At 39.9% G+C, this 20127-nt stretch overlaps 1 protein-coding gene across 5 annotated transcripts in view; it reads left to right on the forward strand.

Annotated features, from left to right (window-relative positions):
* Nucleotides 1-8013: 8013 nt before the first annotated feature.
* The window catches only part of sema5a (sema domain, seven thrombospondin repeats (type 1 and type 1-like), transmembrane domain (TM) and short cytoplasmic domain, (semaphorin) 5A), a 157218-nt gene continuing 145104 nt past the window's right edge, over nucleotides 8014-20127 (forward strand). For 3 of the 5 annotated variants that reach the window (XR_536469.2, XR_536468.2, XM_017301956.1), the window contains exon 1: nucleotides 19069-19674. The gene's annotated coding sequence lies outside the window, so the exon portion shown is untranslated. Of the gene's footprint in view, nucleotides 8079-19068; nucleotides 19675-20127 lie in introns of those variants that run through there. The other 2 variants (XM_008438633.2, XM_008438631.2) reach the window with 2 other exon arrangements.

Raw genomic sequence — 20127 nt, forward strand, 5'->3', positions numbered from 1 at the left:
GTGTGTGTGTGTGTGTGTGTGTGTGTGTGTGTGTGTGTGTGTGTGTGTGTGTGTGTGTGTGTGTGACTGCTTTGTCTGCGCTTATAGATCACACACTTATCACTAGTCAAACACACTAATTAGTGCAGACAGGTACTAACTTTCTTTGATGCGGCATGTTGCCTTGCTAAATCTGTCTGAAAAGATGAGTTAAAACAATATGACTCGTCAGCAAGTCTGCGTTTGGTCAGCCATAGCCCCTCAGACAGATGCTGGGCTGATACATATACCTTGCAAATGATTTTTGGAAAATAGACCGATCCTAATAAACATCAAATAAATTATACAACGAATATTGGAACATTGCAGAGGCTGGAATTTATCACTACACACAGTTGTTGCAGAACAAAACAGAAACAGCAGAGAATGATATTAAATAAGTAGATAGGACACATACATATTTTTTTGAGTAGTTTTATCATGATTGTTATAGGAAAAAGTTGCAATAATTTTACCTGTTCTTGATTCCTACTGAAAAGCTTTCCTTAAAAATGGTTTTATTGACTCTAGTGGCCTTTATTTGAGAGCGCTCAGATAGGAAGGTAGGTAATGAGAGAAGGGGTCATCAGGCCGGGATTTGAACCTGTTACGGCCACGTTGAGGACTAAGGCCTCCATGTTTGGATGGTGCTTTACCCTTGCACCACTGCAGCACCCCTGAAAATCTTTTATAGTCAGTTTTTGCTGTCTCAGCTGTATGCCGATTTCATAAGCTTTAGAAATAGATTACAGCTGCATTTAGTTAAGAAACAGTCATTGGGTTGGTGCAACTATGGGGTGTGTAGAGCTTTATGCATGCTTTATGCATGAGACCTACAACGGTTCAACTGTTCCTTCAGCAGGCGATTTTGAGTGCCAACCACAAGTCTGAATTGCAAAGTTTCTGCTGTGTTTTACTTGATTTATAGTTTTTTTCCAGGCGAACACTGAGGTCTTTCTACTCCCTCATCACCTCCACTTCCGCACCCACGAAGGAAATAATGTTGTCAATCAGTAACCCTTGGTAACCAAAGTGGTCTGAATAGTTTTGCATAAAATTTATCTTGATAATCATTGAAACAAATCAAGAAAAACACGCTTCTGAAAGGATCAACCTTGCTGAGATTTCTTTTGTTTATGCCTTTTGTCACGCTTACATGTTTCAGATCATCAAACAACTTTTATTTTTGGACACCTGAGTTCAATTTCACAAACCCAGCCTAGGCATATCTATTACAACACACGTCCAATCAAAAAATCCACCAAAAACAGAACCTCTCCGACAACACGAACTAGGCCGAAACATCTCAAAAAGCAACAAATCACATTGCAATCTAAATAAATTGAAGTATATTACTCTTTCACGTTGAGCCAGATTGGTTTGGATAGCTTTTTCTCCTCAATAAGTGAAGCCATCATTTGAAAACAGTTTTTTATTTGTATTTTTGGTCAGGGCATCTGTGTCTGAAAGTAACATTGGTTTGGCGACATGAAACAGTTCAGTGTGATAAAAATAAAAAATAAAATGAAAGGGGGCACATTTTTTGACACAAATATAGATTTACAGCACGATAAATAAATCTAAGGAACGTATTTTGGACAAAACGCAGCAGCACCTCGACAACAAGAGGACTGAGGCACACAGGACCAGGTCTGACTTGAATACAAATATCCTAACTAAATTCTACGGCTGCATCGTCCTGTGATCCTGCATCACTTTAGGGCAACAGATGCAGCACCAACGAAATCTTCGAGTATTTGACCTCTAACCTTCTTAAAATGTACTTCCTGAATAAAACTGTGTTGCATTGTCAGGGACGCGCTCACTAAAACCAATAGTCATCTGGTGATCAGACGGTTATGACTTTGATTGAGCGGTTGATTGGAAAAGCATTACAAAAGCTCGGCTCATTGTAATATTTGAATGCGCCGCGGCACTGTAGCAACAACTGAACACCTTTCAAACCTTTTAAAAGCCGGGACTTTTAATAAGTTTGAAATGACGCATTTTGCAGCTCACCATCGCGTCCTGGTAATCCACTGGTGAGAACATGTGGTTCTTTCAGTTCAATAAAACCCCATTTTATGTTTCCAATTTACTTACCACTGCCTCCCTCCACTGCACGCCGCAGCGGAGAGAAGCTCCTAAAGATACCTCATTGATTTGTAGAGAGAGGTAATCAGCAATTTGATTCTTTCTTTTTTTTTTCTTTTTTAAAATTTTTCGTCGGGAAATTATGACAGCTGAGTACAAATTAAACGAGCTATGACAAACGAACTCGCAACTGGGAAGTAAACTTCAAGGTGCGATCAAATAAATCATTTCGGTGCACAACTGCTTTCCCAGGGTGAGTGGTAGAGACTATTAGAAAGAAATTAAAATGTAAATCATGTTTGTTTGAGCAGCATTCTGCTCTTTAAAAAAAAGCTGACATTTCAATACTGTACTGTTCTCTCTTATCTGGAAGAATCAAGTTCATAAATTCAGCATCGAGTACAACCAATTTCTAGAAGTCCTCCGGACTGTAATTGCTTCAAGGGTCACCTTCCTGTGAATCTGCTTCAGCCAGAATCGATAGATGCTTCTTTTTCTCTCTCTCCTTTAGTTTGTGCAAACACAAATGGGAATGAAGTTGTGGTAATGGACGCTCGCTGGGGCATTAAGCAGATCGGGCCTTTGGTGTGACACTACAAAACACCATATCTTCGCAAAAGAAACCTGGATAAGAATTAATTAACTGATAGCGGCACTCTATTCGGTGAACATGAAAGCCAGCGCAAAGAACTGAAAAGGCTAGGTATGTTGAAAAACGGTTATTCTTGACTTCTCTTAGAAGAGAAGCTTAATTTTATTCCGTATGATTACATTTCACACTGGGATGGCACGAGCGCTGAGTAATCCTCATCACAGCTTCCAACGACAATGAGCTGAAGCAAGGAGCATGGATTTCATCATGTTTGTTTCAACGTGGACCTCGCTGCAGGCTTTTGTTTTAGGCAAAACACAACGCCTGTCATATCGGAGCCTTTCATCGCCTGTTGATAGCCACTTTTATTTACTCCTGCTCTCCCGCCAAACTCTAGCCGGAGACAGACAACGGAGCGAATCGGCGGCAACGCAGGCCACGAAGACCAAAATTGTTTTTAGAAAAGCAAATTTAACAAGTCGTGGGAAAACACGCCAATCTACCTTCCTGTTTGCAAAGCCTCTGATCAGCTTCTTTCCAGCCGGCCAAGCCGGAGCGTTTTATCAGCGCTATCCTTGTCTCTCGCGAAGGGGAAACAAAGCGCTCTATTCCATTACACTGTAAATCCAATCTCATGCTTCACGCTTTGCAGAAGCGAAACAGAAAGGAGGGAATGAATGAGACGGCATGGAGAAATGTTGACACAAATCCTACAATCCCCGAGGCGACGTTCGGCGGTCATTAGGGTGCAGTTCGAGTATTCTGAACAATTAAGCAATCAATTTAGGAGTTGATGGTGTTCCATGTAGCTATTATGGTAATGCATGTATTGTTGAAGTGAGAAATGTGTGCTTGGCTCGACAAGGCAGGCATCGGAAATAGGTGGCTTTTGTTTGGTTGCTCCAGTCACATTTTTTTTTAACTCTTAGCTTTGTATTATTACTTAACTTCTTCTTATTTATCTGCTCTTTGCCCATTCAATCTCCCCTTTGGGATAAATAAAGCGATTCTATTCTATTCCGTTATTTCTCAGTAAATTATATAATTCTATAATTCACATTTTACTGCTTGAAATGTGTAATAACATCTACAATAGGTTTTAGACATGTCAACTGTTTTATTCCTTTCGATGGAGTTATTCACATGAAATTCAGTCTTTAAGTCAGTAGCAACCCAGGTAATCCGAATATGCAAGAAAAATCTAAATAAATTGTGTTATGTATAATAAAAGTACTGAATATATGAAGGTAATACATTAAGAAATCACCTGAAATCTGATAGTATTTATAAAGCGACCCTGAGCTCTGACAGTGCAAATTGATAGCAGCTGCTTTAATCACAGTTAATGGCCTGTAAAAAAGGGTTCTTATTACAAATTAGCTAATAGAAAACATCTCCTGATGGATAAAAACAAAGAGCTCTTTCAAGACCTTCAAAAGCTTTGTGCAGAGAGGTATTCCCAAACTGAAGCACCATGGGGACCATAATCCAGAGGTTGAAAGTACATAATGTCACAATAAAGCAGTCAGTCTGAAAATAAAAGAATATTTATCCAAGAGCCAATGGCCATTCATTGAAAACTTCAGAAAGATCTTGAAATTGGAGTTACGGTTTTTCACTCAAAACGTTGAACAGTGCACTTAACGGCAGCGGCCTCTTTACTCACTTAGTGTGAGAGACGCCACTGCTGAGGAGAAAACATGCTGAAACTCATTTCATTTTTGCCACTGAACACTAAAATGAAGTCTAGTTAAACAAGACCAAAACGGAATTATTATTTTTTTTCAATTGCTTTGCACACTGTGCTTAGAGGAGGAATGATGCTGCACATCTCCCCAAAAAACTCAATAAAACAGGGTTAGATGATGAGCATGTCATGGTGTGGGGCTTTAGAAAAGTGTATGGGAATATTATATGTAACTTTATCATGAGTGGGGAAATGTATCAAAACATTCTTGAATGCGGAAATAAAACAATGAAGACAATGATCCACACACACACACACGCACGCACGCACACACACACACACACACACACACACACACACACACACACACACACNCACACACACACACACACACACACACACACACACACACACACACACACAGCCCAGGGAATATTTAAATTGTTTTAGATAGTGATCCTCTCAATCAAGCCACTTGAATTAAATTGAAAATCAATGACCATAGAGAAAATAGCTGCCAAAACCTTAAAGATGTGAAGAGAGTCTTTAGAGTTGTTATTACAAATTAGGCCCTAAGCCTTTTTTTTTTTTTTTTCAAAATGTATTAGATCAATTTCAGAAAGATTTAATTCTTCCCTGTGCCATTTCATTTTATTACAGTCCATGGACTAATTTGTTTTTGTTGGTTTTTGCATGTGTGCATTTCAGGTCAGTAAATCCTATTAGACATACATTTACTGAGGAAAAACCTTTGCATTTTTTAATACTTATTTTTCCTGCTTCATATCTAGGAATGGTCCCACCGCCGAGGACTGCTTAGCAAACTTTGATCATATAAGAACGTCTGGAAATGATTGGTTTGAGAGTGAGGAATGAGTCCAGAAGCCCTGCTTTATTGCTCTCTAAACGCTAATGAATCTGGTGAATGCTTAAATTATACATAAAGCATGGGAAATAAATATTAATTCTCTAAATCTGTTGCAAACAGCTTGTAATTTTCATTAGTCTTGGTCTTAAATGATTCAAAGGAAAATAGTGAAGAAAAACAAAACAAACAAAAAACAAACCACCCCAGAAGCTAACTGTATTCTGTGAAAGGAAACCAGAATGGTATTCCCTTTTTCACAGTTAGCAAAACGTATGACATGTAGAACCAGATATTGAGCACTGATGGACGTTGAGGAAGCTGATTTTGAATGTTGAAATAATTCCCAGTGAAGTTCTACTAATTTTTTTTTGTTCTTGATGACGTTTGGTTTTAAATGAGGTCCTGACGTCTTTTTCCATTTTCCCATGGCTGCTGCTTGGCTTCACGCAGACAAACCTACAACAGAGATGACATAAGGCTCAGTGAACTTGTTGTGTTTGCCACATTCAATAAGTTATCCCTGTTATTTTGAGAGCGGGGAGGAAACCTCGTTGTGACAATTCTGCTGTCTCATCAGTTTTTGGAAGTGTTGTTACAGCAGTTTACATATCTATGGGGGGCCATGTAGGCCATAATTCATTCTGGCATACTCCCATACATATATTCTCCTCGAGCACACATTTATTATCACTTTCATATACTTATGCTCTCACTCTATAATGCATAGGCTCTCACTGGTCAGCATGAAATGGAAAATCTCAAAATCTGCAAGTTCTTCTATCCACATGGTCCCTCTTTCCTTCTTATGCTTCCCTTTGGACACGTTCACATTAAGTAAGGTCATAACACCTCTAATTAAACCATCACAATAATATCCCTCTTGAGACATGAGGATTCAGCAGTTATTTGAGATCCTTTGCATTTATCTCTCTTTTTTTTTACTTTATTTTTTGGACTTCTCTAAGTCCAGAAGTGCAAGATTTAAATCTGAGATGGTTTTATTTTTCAAAAAAAAAAAAAAAAAAAAAGCTGACACTGGTGCTTTAATATTGAACATGACATCCCTGCAACCTCTAAATTGAATTTACCATGCTTATTCTTTCACTAAATATAATAAAAATGATAAGAAATGTCATCTTTTTGGTTTGCATTTTAAAAATACAAAGGTTAAAAATTAATCGTCAAATAAATGTTTGATGTCATTGTCTTATCAGTGAAATGAATTGAGTTGTACCTTAGTCATTTAAATTGACAGACTTTGCTGCACACTAACTAGCGTCATGGTGTTGCTGGCATTGTTTGTTTGGAGTATTTACTTATTTATGAGCTACTTAAATTGTAGTACCACCGCCTCGTTTAAGGTTTTTGTCAACCATTTACTTCTGGACTTTCTTACTTCATTTAGAGCTTAGATGTAGCTCAATTCATCTTTTCCATCCTGGCCTGGTCAACCACAACCAAGGAAAGTATTTGTCTCCTTTATTTTGTTTTGTTTTGTCCACTTTCCCTGTTTGTCTGCCTGTAACCTTCCAGCGACTTCTCTTTGCAAGCACTCATAAGAACAGATTTATTTAATTTTTTTTCTGTGAAAATCCAGAGAGAGTGCATCCCATTATTATTCACTAGGGAACCTCAAACACATCAAGTAAACTTGTTTTTTTATCTGCTATTTAATTCATACGTTAAACCCCAAACCTCACCCATCCAAACATCAAAGTCTTAGATATTCAGACACATCGTTTCATTCTTAAGATTTGTGTTCCTATTGTCTATCCTTATATTTGTTGGAGGTTGGCAGGCTAATCGATATCTACATTGAAGTGTATGTTGTGTATAATAATAAATATACACTTATTTGTAGCTCACGATGATTTTCTGATAGCATTTAGATTCTGTGTACATCATCTTTGATTCAAGCATAAATCACAGCACCGAGGGAAAAAAAAACTCCTGGTATGTAATAATAATAACAACCTTTCACTGGAAGGTAAATGAATCATGTCAGACTGATTGATTGTTTAATTAATTGTTCAATAGTATAACTTTTCCCCCATCCCCCCTCTACAGTCCAGTAGCATTAACAAGGACATAAGGACATTTATTTTATCCCCAATCAATTTGTATAACAATAGCATTTCATTCATGCTGGTATTTTGTTGAAGTGCTGGAAAGGTAGGCTGTAAAGGCAAATAAATGACAACTTCAAGGCTGGCTGCTGGGTCTGACATAAGCAGTCTGCATTAGTGTTAAAAATATCCAGATGGATGTGAAGTACTGTTGTAAAAGTGTCAAGGAAAGTGATAAGTAAACAGCATCAGCACACAGTCTACGTTTCCTCTTAATGGATTTTATTTCCTGACATCCTGGTTCCCTGCCAGCCTATAAACCTTTCAGTAGCCAAAATCTTGTACAGAACTGAAGACACAACTGCACCTCATTAGTTTGTACCGTTAATAATCAGGGTAAACCAAACAACAAAATCTAAACAAAGAAGCATCATTAATCTTATTGACAAAGTCATTTAGAAAACTAAATGATCTGCAAAAATAAAACACTTAATATAGTACAACTCAAAAGCTTTAAAGGTAAGGTTAAGGTAATTTTATTCATATAGCACATTTTCAGCAACAAGGCAATTCAAAGTGCTTTTGAAATGGAACAAAAAAAAAGACAATAAACAAAAGAAAACCCCTCCATTTGGTCGCACCTGGTGATGTAATCAGTGACATCATAAACCAATATGGCGAACAGGAAGTGCTTGGCCGGCCCCTGAATGCACCTGTTCTGGATGTAGGATTTGAACAATGGGACAAACAATGGTGAGTATAAACAAAGAAACAGCCAGAAATAATTTATCTTGTAACAGAAGAAAAATTCTAAATTATTTAATAGTTCAGTAGTGTTAGCTCTACATAGAAGAGCTAACACATGGATGTATACTCCAACACAATGCTAACACAAACAAACTCGGGATAGTGCGTGAAGTAAAGTTACAACAGAAATGTTAAAATTAAAGCATTGCCAACTATGAAAAGATTAAATAAATTAGAAATACGTTTAAGGGACAAGTGGCATATAAATAGAATCTTCACAACGAAATATCAGTGAACTATTAACATTCAGTGTGATATTCAGTTTTCTCTTGCATGGCAATCACTATAAATTAATCACTTTGTTCAAAAACTTGCCTGCTGATCTATGACGCCTCACAGGGAAAATCACCAGAACGCTAATTCTCAAATCTCCTTGTAAAGCACATATGTTCTTGGATGTCATTAAATGAAAAGCGTTTCCATCATTATTACTTTGCTTATTACTATTACCAAAATACAGTTTGGAACATTTTACAGGTTTGAATGTGTTTCTAAGAATTCGCAAAGCTACATGTACGCATAAGTGTCTTAGCCTGGGCAAATTGTCAAAGCCCTCACTCTCAGAAACCTCAAAACATGACACGAACGCTAACAAGCCTGTAAAATAAAATGGCAATCAAATAGAAGACATTTTTATTGTTTCTGATCAAATGAAAATGGAAAATTTTGATGGACATTAAAATGGGAAAGCTCGACACCATGACACATCTAACAAGTTTGCAGTCTCTTTGCCTTTTTACCAATTCTGTCCATATTGTTTCAAAGTTTTTCATGTGTCCTTCTATTTTTACTAGCACTCAAGCTTTTTGCCTAATCCATGATGATTAGTTTGTTCAGCTTAGACGGTTGTTACATTCATGGGAGCTTTGATAGAAAAAAGACGTTATACTTTAAAAGAAGCCAGATAGCGTCGCTTAATTTAGTCCAAAATAATTCAGCATGGCTGCTGCTGCCAATTTAGCCATTACAATCCTTTGAAAGTCTCTTGTTCTCCTTCAAATTCCTGCTTTTAGACATTTGAACACTCTCCATTTTGACTTGACCCTGACTGAAGAGCTTAGACATTTACTTTCATCTTTTCCAAAGGCATGTCTCAAAGATAGGAAAGGCTGAAAATGACTCCTGGAGTGAGGGAACTTTCAAAGCAGAAGCCATAAAGGTTTTGCTTTTTTTTTCTTTTTTTTTCACAATGGTCTAAAATTCTGGGAAAACAAGCCGATTCCTCCATTAACTAATGCTTTTTGGATTATTCTTGCTTCATAACCTTTTATTTTTGTAGGCAGAGCAGCACCTACAACTGCATGAGAGGGGGAAAAAAAGTCAAAGCTCTCTCTCTCTCAGGTGTATGCCTATGTCTTCTTTGATAAATGGAATAATAAAACTGAGACAACCTTCTTGACAAAATTCTTCCCAGCTCTGACTTCTAGCCTTCAACACGAGAAGCCGGTAATTGAAATTAATTAACTTGTCCAACGTGGGACGAAAACAATCACCGAGGCGTCCTACCCCCCCCTCCCCCACCTGTCAACAAGGTTCGTTTCTCATGAGAAGCATGGAAAGCGCGTTGCAGTCCTTCGCAGCTGGCCGCTACGGGCGAGGGGCAGACATGATGGATATCTATATTTCTAATGGAGCGCGCTCTCTAATAAGTAGCTTTTCTGCATCTAGGCTCGTTATTAAAGCAGGCTGTAGATTACAGAGAATAACAAGAAATTATAATATCCCAGTAATGAGTTTGATTAGCATCATTTTATACATGTTTTGCTTGCTTTTGTAAGAGTTGGCAGTTATCTCTTGGGCGCCGTTTATGGAAATCAGTTCAAAAAGCTATTTTACTTTATAGTGCTTAGCTAATTTCATTTTATTTTTTCAACGTGCCATCTTGCAGCTAAAAGCTTCTGTGTTTTAAAACGTAATTGTGCATAATTGTGATGTGGAAGATAAACATCTTCTTGGTTGAATCAAATTCTGAATTAGACTGCCTTGTGTCTATAGTCAGTATCCCTGATTGAATTCTTTGTAGAATCACCTACTGCTCTGTCCCTGTGGAGACATTCCTATGGTCTGTGGTGTTCAAGATGATGTGCGGTGTAGGTTTTCTGCCACACAGGCGGTTTTGCTTTGCTTCTGCAAAGCAATAAATATGAATATGATTTCTTATTGCTTTCTTTGTGGAGTGTGGAGTGCATCAGAAAAAGTTTTGCTGTTGACAGGTTCCTCCTTGCAGCTGCTCCACAGGCCTGTTGGCTCTTAGGGTGGTCTCTTAGTACAGGTGAGTTGCCATGTGTTGGTAGGCTTACAGTTGTGCTACAGCCTTTTCATTTTTAGATTAAAGGATTGCATAGGATTCAATGACATATTCAAAGCTTGAGATACTGTTGCATAACCTGCGTTACTAATATGGTGACCGATGAAGGCAATTGGTTGCACTGGGTCTTATTAAAGGATATTGCAGCAGAAGGGGGGGAAATGCAAAAGCACACCACATTTTTTAATTAGAAAATTCCAGCTTTTATTATTTGTGGGAAAAAAATGTAAAACCTTATATCACTTCTCTTCTACTTCCCAGTCCTTTGCTACTTTGTGTTGCTACGCAAGACAAAATCTCTAGATCTTCTGGAGTTTGATCCAAGGAACGAAAGCGCAAGTCAAATCAGGTGGAGCGGAGACGAAAATCTCGTGTGTGCTTTTTGTGTGAAACATTACCGTGATCCTTGTGCCCCTCTGTTTGCGAGCACAGAGATGTGTGGATGTGTGCACTCCAGAGGACAGTGAGCGCCATGTGGTGAGAGGTCGGAGCAGTCACCCGCAACCGCAGGATGGTGCCGAAGCAAACAAATGGCTTTTCCGGAGCTGAAAACTGGAGGATTTATTTTTGTTCCCTGTGAAAAGTGATGGCGAACGATTTACTCCAGTTCCCCGTGGAGTAAATGGAGCAGGATGCAGCTTATTCACCTGTCCAATCTAAGGCTGCTCATAAAGCGGTGTACTGTCTGTGCCCAAAAAATTTAGGAAGCGACTAAAGTTGAATGCGAATTTGCTTGAAGGTTAGGTTAAATTTTGAAATATCAGGAATGAGATAAAGTTGAGCCAGACTTGATTGCAGAGGTTTGGGGTGTATTTACACAGAAACCCAAACTGATTGTATAGTTAAGGCTTTAGAAAAAAAAAAAAACATTTGCACATTCTAACTGAATGTTATCCCCCTTTTAACCACCACTTAACCCTCAGCGTGTTGTATTTTACAGGAGACAGAGTTGGTTCTGCTTACTTTTCATTGCATGGTTATGCAGCTTGAGTACACTCATAAGCGTCTGTATTTTTCTGTCTATTTAGCCATGGGCAGATTTTGCCCAAACCATTTCCACTTAAATAACTTCTCAATGCTCAAAATTACTAACTCCAAATTTGAAATAACCTCCTCGCACACACAGGGGGAAATATCAGCAGGCATCACCTCTTCTTCTCCTTTTTTTTTTCACACTGAATAGTGAACATCATGCCCAGCAGTCCCATATCTAATTGTGCTCTACGGCCTGAACCCGCTCCATTTTTTGACATTAATTAATCTGAAGCAATCTCCAAGCCGCCCATGGGGCCAAGACCTCACGCCTCCAAACCTTCAATTCCCATGATTGAATTTCCCAGAGTTCATCTCTCCAACCCTTAACTTTGCCACTTTGCTAATGGTGATCTTCCGGGGGAAAAAAAAAAGAAAAAGGGAGAAAAAGAAGACCCTAAAAGAAGAGGAAATATTTCACCATCAGCCATATTCTTTTTGCTATCCATCATGGACCTCAGAGGGGAGGACAAAGACAAATACGTCCAGCCAGAATATCAGCAGAAAACGAGAGAGATGACCCCCTGGACTCTGGCCCTGCATTTTATTACCTCACTCCTGTCCATTTGCTCACTACCTTTTGGATGGATTCTGCCCTAAAACTACTATATAACACATCCAGAGACCATTATAACAGACTGATGAGGGCCAGACACACCAGGGGTAGGATATAGATGAAGTAAACTTCCTTATTGATGTTGTGAGCAGTGGCAATTGGGTCCATCTGTTCAAGCGTTATTTTCCCTTGCTATAGACATGTTTAAGCAAGAATACGAGTTTAAATATAAAGAAAATATTAACTCGGAACAATACGGAATCCCATTCATCTGCATAAACACAGTGAAGGTACACCCGAAGGAACGCTTCTCTGTCTTAGTTGGTCTTTTTATGAGAATAGTACCTTTGGGTATCAAACTAAATCCTAATTTGCTTTGACTTTGCTAGTAAAGTGTTTTCCCCGAAAGCTCGTAACGTACCCTAATTACAGGCTTTTGGTTTCTCGAAACAAAAAGCTGTGAGTAAGGGAGAGAAAAAATGAAAATAGAAATGTGCTGTCGTTTCTTCCATTTTCTGAAACGACAAAATTTGTGAAGAAACAAGCCAGGAAGTCGCTCACTTTCCTCAAACTGACAACTTAATTTTGTTATCAGCGACAGGCTTAACGTTTGGACCAGTTTTGGATCAATTTCTCTTTTGCAGTGAATCCTGAGATGTTTGAGAAGCAATGGAATCTTGAGACATTTTTATTTTTTTTTTACGCAGGTAAGAGATATTTTGGAGTCGGCGCAGTGTCTTTTTAGTGTTTCGTGCACTCCAAGCTTGGACAGCTCAGACTTGCATCAGTGAGGGCCTACGCACAGCTGGGTGTTGCTAAAGTAACCGGATTCTCAACAGCTCAGTCGGAACCACATATACACGTCCCGTATCCTACACACAGATACTTTCAGCTCCATACAGTATCCATAGATTAACTTACTTTATTGGCAGATTGGCAGAGAAAGTTAACTTTCTCTGCCAATAAAGTAGGTTTCCCGATGTTCGCTTCTGTTGCATGTTCTTACTGCCTAAAATGCTGCCTTCTCAACATCATGTTGGCATTATTTTAATTTTGTATTTAAATTAAACGCAATGTTTTTCTGCTTATTTGTTAAGTGGTTCCAGCATATTTTTGTGTTGTAGAATTAGTTTTTTTCTACATTGTAACATTGCTGGAGCTTTTTGGTGCTGTGATTCTGTTATGACTCTAATTCTGTGTCTCTCACTGTCTCAGGCGTCTCATTGCAGAAGCTGCCTAACAGGATATCACCAGGTTCTGAGCCCGAGTTGGAAGAGGCTTTGGAAAATATACAGGTTGCAGTTTGCACATTCGGTACCGAAGCTGATTTTATTAACTTCCCCAACCCTGCAATTAATCTTAGAATATTCCAAATCAAAATCTGAAGTGAGACTATCCATTACCGGGAGAGTAGCTTCTCTATTATATAAGGTCTGAGACGTGTAATCATTCAATAGGAGTAAAAAGACAATTGTGCATTCAGGGCTTAGCACTACTCATAAATTAATTACATTTCGAAAGCTTACTGAGTTTACGACTAGCAGAATGAGATTGCTTAACTTGACATTAAAGGGTGCTGCGATGCAATGCAGCGACATTCATCCAGACAGGTTCTTGATCACAACACTTCCGAATCATAAATATTGCATGTTTTGGCAATCTGAGGAACGTTATCTGCTGGAGTGCAAGTCATCATGCCTCAACTCAAGGCCTTTTCAAAAGCTCTGGAGTGTATGCGACAATTCTGATTAAATTTCCAACAATTATTGTGTTGTTTACCTAGACTAGGATTGCTTTTGTTTCTTGATGGTTGATTGCTTTTTCTCATTTGGATTTAATGCTACGAGACGGAAGTCTTCCGTAAAGATTAACCAGTAAACCTCTTTACTTTTTCATAAAACACAACAAAAAGCCTCGGAGTGGAGTGTGTTTAAAAAAATAAAAATAAATATGTGATAACTATGCTTCAGAAGAGTTTTGGAGCTCATCCATGGCATATAATGATTCGACTTCTTCAAACATGTCAAAAGTGTTTTGAGAGATTTTGGAGGGTTATTTCTTTTACTGAACGATGCTAAGAAATAAAAATGAAGAGGGGCTCGTTGAGGAGCAGAGTCACTGTTACAGTTTCTGACACACTTATTGGCACTTATGGTGAAGATGAAGAAGCTGAGTTGGGACTTTTAACATCAGAATGATTGAAAATATATATCCAGATCCACAAAACGGATCACCAAGCTGAAAATTAGCCAGGAGCATCAATTAATGGGCCGCTTGAGATTTTGATTAAGCAAATATTTAGATGCTTTTTAGACCTTTTTTTCCTAGTGGTGTCAAAAGGAAATGTGATATTCACTGTAATTTGTTTGTCAGTTTTTGATAACGTTCTTCTCCATGTAAGAAAAATGATTTTGGACACATCTATCCCCTCACTAAACGCGTCTGGTCGGAACCGAAATCCGCTGGAAAATGTACATCTCTTGATTTGTTTAAGAACCCTTGTGTCTGCCTGAAAATATGACAGGATATAATGAACATCTGCAGACCCCTGCACTCACTCTTGCCTTCGTGACCTGGTTCTGAATAGGATGCAGAAAATGCCACAAAACCAGGCTGTATGACTAAATACAAGAATATCTAAACATGGCCTCATTTACTTATTTGATGAATTCAAATCTAAAACATTGTTGCTGTTGGTGACACCGACGAGCTCGCGCTCGCCCGACACATGATCCGACACCCTTAAATGTCACAGTGTCATTGCTCAATCTTTCACTCGGCGAATCGTAGCGGGGGGGAAGTAGATTTGCAGAGTCTTGGCACTACAAGGTCCTGGGTGCGTCTGTTTCTGCAAGGCGTGGCAAGGCTGAATGAGCCTGAGAAATCGCACGGCTTTGGCCCTGCTGCAGCACGGGAACGGCTCATTGAGTCTGCAGGTATGGAGCCGAGAGTGAGAAATGACTGCAGTCTTTCACAGCTGGCCAGCTCTTCTCCCTCACCCTTACTATCTTTTCATAGTCATGCACCCCTGCCCTGTCTTTAAACACCGTCTCCTGCTCCCCTCACCTCACCTGCACCTTCACCTCCGTTTGCAACCCGAGTCGGGCAAAACCTCACGTGTCGCTCGTTTTTTGTTTTTTTCTTTTTGCAGCCGTCGTATTTCAGCCTCAACGTGTGAAAATATTCTCTCTGAGTGTCAGTGAGAGGGCATATTCTCTATGTACCCGTTGGCGGTTATGATTGGCCGAATGTGTTTGCAAGGTGCGGGCTGACCTGGGACATGATATGGCAGAAAACAGCATGACAGATGGCCTGTTTGACAGAAGGAATATGGGGTCTTGGCTACGGTCAACTAAGAATTGGCACGAAAGCACTGAACTTGGCCGGCTGCTGGCGTCTCCTCCTTCAATCGCTCTTTACAGTCACTAATAACATGCACATAATTCATTGCCAGTGCAAGAGCTTACAGTCGGTAAACAAAACGACAAATAAACAGAAATGAGAGAGAATGCGTTGGAATATTTAGCTCAACATGTCTTTGAAACTATAGCGCAATGTTAGAATATTGAAACCCTGCAAAAGTTTCCGTGTTTTGTAATTTCAAGAACCACAAACGTCAACCGAGCATTTTATTTATATTTTATTGAAATTTTATGTAGGAGATCAACAGAAAATGGTGAATAAGTTGAAGGAAAATGATAGTTTAATTTTCAGAATGTGCAACTACTGCAAGAAGTCTTTAGCTGCAAGTCTCTACTTGCTTTTTGCATGTTGAGGTGTAACGAAATGCTTGTTTGGGTTTACTAAATAATTTAAGCTTAGTCAGATTGGACAGAGTAAGTCAGCAAACATCAGTTTTTGAGCCTTGCAAAAAGAAAATTTCAATTAGATTTACCGTAGGTCGAGGTCAGGGGGTCTAAAATCTGCAGCTCCAGAGCCAATTATGGCTCTCTGACCTCTACACTGTGGCTCTGACAAAAATCAAATCAGAAATGTTTTTAATTCAAAGGCAAAAAGAAAGGATTGCTTTTGTTCTGTCTGTTTTTATGCTTTATCTGTACAGAGCATCTACAAGAGAAGGGGTGCAATAGTGCAAGGCTTTTAAAAGTAAATTAATGTTTTTCATTTTCAAAGTAGATGCTTTGTATTTCAAGTCTGCTGCCTACATTCCTGTTTTTTTTCTTTTGCAAAAGTTTAGTGATTCATTTTGTTATATTTATTTTGCAATAGAGGAGCAAAATTTTTATTGGAAAGTTTGCTGACCCCCTAGTCCAGACTTTTCCAATACACAAATACGCTCTAATTGAAGTCATCCTGTTGAGACTACGGCTACATGTTAAGGCTGCTGTTGACAAAATTAACAAAAATATTTATATTGTTTTACCCTTTTTTTGGGTTGAAATAAATTCATCTTGTGGCGATCTATTGTTTTTGATCATATTTAAAAAAGAAAAAAAAGTAGACTCGGTGCACTTTCAATAGAAACCGCAGGACGAAACGCAGCATAGGGACATGATTTATGGCGATAAGGTGAACTGTGGGGAGCTTCTGCCCAGCAGTACAACAACATACACATCTCCAAAGACCTGAGAGGAGTCGCATCTTTGTTTCCATCCGTCTCATGGCTCCAATCATGGGCTAATGTACCGTCATCCATCTCTGTGTCTGATGGCGCGTTCAAAGCCACTCCATTGTTTTTACTGATGAATTCTGCTCACTGTGTGGAGCCAGGCTACTAAAGCCTCATTCTGAAGTTGAGCTGGAGCTCTGTGAGTTTGGCCATGAGGGAGTAAAACATCTATTGTGAAAGAGAGCAAGCCATGCAGCGTAAAAGGGAGAGAAATTCAATTGATGCGAGGAAGGGAAAAAAAAAAAAGCAAAAAAGTCGTGGAGGTCATGGCGCTTGGAATGAATGAAAGTATACACACAATTGAGCTGATTTTTCTAGTGCAAAGTCAATTCTGGTAGTGCTCGCACAACCCCTCTTTCTTTCGGCAAGATATCTTTATTCCTAAATCACAGCTGCCTTTTGCTTGACATATCTTCATCCAGTCTGCTTTAATATCCAGCACATCTGCTCTCTCTCCCTGCATCCACCACAGATAAGGAAAGGTTCCCCTACGCATTTCCCAGAGTTGCACAGAGGCCACTTGAAATGTAAATCTCAGCTTTACTTCCCCCATGTGGGCTGCAACATTTTTATGAAAATGACCTGATTTGAATTTAGATGTGGGTACACGGGAGCAGAGGCATCCACAAAGGCACGTTCCTGTTTAACATAGAGTCGCATTAACAAGCTGCTGGTGACTCCGCTGTGTGTCCATCAAAGAGACAGAAACAAGCTGTCTGTCAAAGCCCCGGAGCTGCGGGTCTTTCCAGCTTGATGGCGAGGTGTTAATTTGAGAGCATTCAATCATTAGAGGATGAATGGCAACCGGGGATCTCGCCGTTGGAATACGCAGCGTCACATCCGGCCGACGCTGCCGTTCTCCTCTTGTCGTAGGCCCTATTAGAAACGGCACGGCGGCGTCTATATTTGCATGGTTTTTGACAGTGCGCCATCGTGAAGCGAGAGGGAAATGCTGCACGGCTTTCAGACTTGTTCGTCAAGTGAAAATCTGAAAAGATTGGTGTGGATTTGCGTCAGTCTTTTACATCACCAACCTTGATGGCAATACAGCAGAGCTGCGAGGATTTTGTGGTGTCTCTCCACCAGCTTTGTAGATGCAGACTGTTACATTTTTGCTCGTTCTTCTTGAGCAAAACAGCTCAGGGTCAGTCAGACAGGATGAACAGCTAAGTCTCATTGTTAACTTTCTCCATTTTCTTGAACCCTTTGTTGTTTATTCCAGGTGAGACTTGCTCTTGTTTACCACAGATTTTGTGAATTGACTACAGGTCTGGACTTTGCAGGGTCATTCTAACGCATCGATATATCTTCATTTAAAACTATTTGATTGGAAGTGAACGTATAGTCACATGGAGTGGCAGTATGTTCAGGGGGCTTTTCCTCTAACAGTTTTTTCTTACTTTGTTTTCATGTCCACCCTGCCCACATCAACTAGTGACCAGCTCTCCTGCTCTTGCTGAAGAACAGCATCTCCGCAGATGCTGCCACTATTTCACAGTGGGCGGTGATGTGTTCAGGGTTATGTGTGGTGCTAGCTTTCCAGTATTGTGCATGTAGACCAGAAAGTTCAACCTCGGTCTTGTCTGACCAAGAAACATTCGCCCAAACTGCAAACATTTCTTAGAAATTTTAAAAAATATATATTTTTGTATTATTCTTGCCTCTCTTCCTTGAAGTCAGATTTGTCAAACGCCACAATGAAAGTTGTTTCGTTGACTTCTAAAAGCAACTGTGGGCTCTAAGGGGTTTAAATATTCACATTTGTGATGCTGACTTTCAGTGGCCCTTTTGGAACGAATTTGTGATCCAAATCATCCAGTTTTAGCCCTGGTTGCATCTTTAGCAAAATATTCCTTCAAGTCTTTTGTGGCCTGTATTGAAGGACGTACCACAGCATGATGCTCCCATCACCATGTTCCACAGTGGTTGTGGTGCTTTCAGGCTTTTGACTTCAGCCTCACTTGAAATTTCACATATAGAACACGCCTCTGGTTTCACCTGACCAGAGGGCAACTGTTGTAGATATGCGCGAAAGACTAACTTCTCTAATAATATTGAATTTTTAAAAGAGGAAGAAAAGAACATTTATTCATCTGAACATGTGCGCAGTGCATGTTGCGAATGAATGCGAAGCTTTTCTCCGCTCTACAACACCAACGCACACCATTGTTTTAACACTCCCGGGGTCACATGAAGCGTTCCCATGGTGCTGACCTTTAACCAGATTAAATGTGATTTTGCTCTCAATATATCACAATAAAAAATAAATAAATCTAGCTTAACAAATCTCCGTCAATCCACTTGTTGCTCCATCGTTGTATGGTCTTCACTTATTTTCCTCTCCACCTGCAGGACAGCTGTGCGTCGCTGCCACGTCTCTCCTCCCCGCCGGAGTGGACGCGCGAAGTGGGGGCGCAGTGCTCAGCTAACAAAAACCTCGCTCCTGAGCTGCGCAGCTTTAACTGAAAGCGGCATTGTGGACACAGCGCCCACCTCCGCTCCTCTGGCTGTGTTTTCTTTTTCTTTGCACAAGCAGCCATTATAGCTGAGATACAAAAGTTTTTTTTTTTCTTTTCTTCTTTTTTTTTTTTGCTTGCGTGTTCAAGGTGCAAGTGCTTCTTTTGTTTAAAAGCCGAACGCGACACGGAGTGAAGGCATTCGCTGCGTGGCGCAGCGCGACAGTGCGGTGTCCGATTACGAACCACCGTGCGCCGGGCGGCTTGGTCCCGGTGAGCGCTTCCCCGTGGGGCAGAAATAGCACACTTTGGCTCCGGAGGGACGAGACGGAGCACAGAGGAATCCCTGTAGAGACAAGGAGTTTTTTTGTGTGTTTTTTTAAAATTATTATTACAATTATTTTTGAACGTGGTCGTCATTCCCAGAGACAAATAAGCTGTAAGGATATTTCATCTCCAGCTCCTCTTCATTTCCAGTTACCCTCCACCACTCTTCTCACTGGGACAAGACACGCAGTTTGGCTCAGTGCTAGATGAACGGGAGTTGGGCACTTTACTTGGTAAGAGACGAAAACATTATCATCATGTTGTGCCCGATATACGTGTCCGCTACATTGCTAGTATTTAAACAATTTGAACATTCTCACGTGGATTGTGCATCGGTTTCCTGCTAAATACGCTCACGGTTTGGTTTGGTCACTAAAGGGCGATTTCAAGTCCATTTCAGGTTTACCGGTGACATCCTGTTGCTTATATATTAAAGCACCGAACATACGCCCGCTCACGAACCACCCATAACAAAGATAATCAGTTTTAGAAGTTTTTTCCTCATGCCCTTCAATTACTGACCGCATGGTGGTGCTGGCAGAGTGCAGCCATCACCATTATGGAAGCTGAAGTCGACTCGATAACACACTCGCAGCTCTGTCTGGCTTTCCCCCCTTTCAACTCGCATCTTAATTTTTAAGTTGTTGGTTTAAACAGCATTGGTAGGTTGGAGTCAACTCGTATTC

Source organism: Poecilia reticulata, linkage group LG20 (assembly GCF_000633615.1).
Source record: "Poecilia reticulata strain Guanapo linkage group LG20, Guppy_female_1.0+MT, whole genome shotgun sequence".
Lineage (NCBI taxonomy): Eukaryota > Metazoa > Chordata > Actinopteri > Cyprinodontiformes > Poeciliidae > Poecilia > Poecilia reticulata.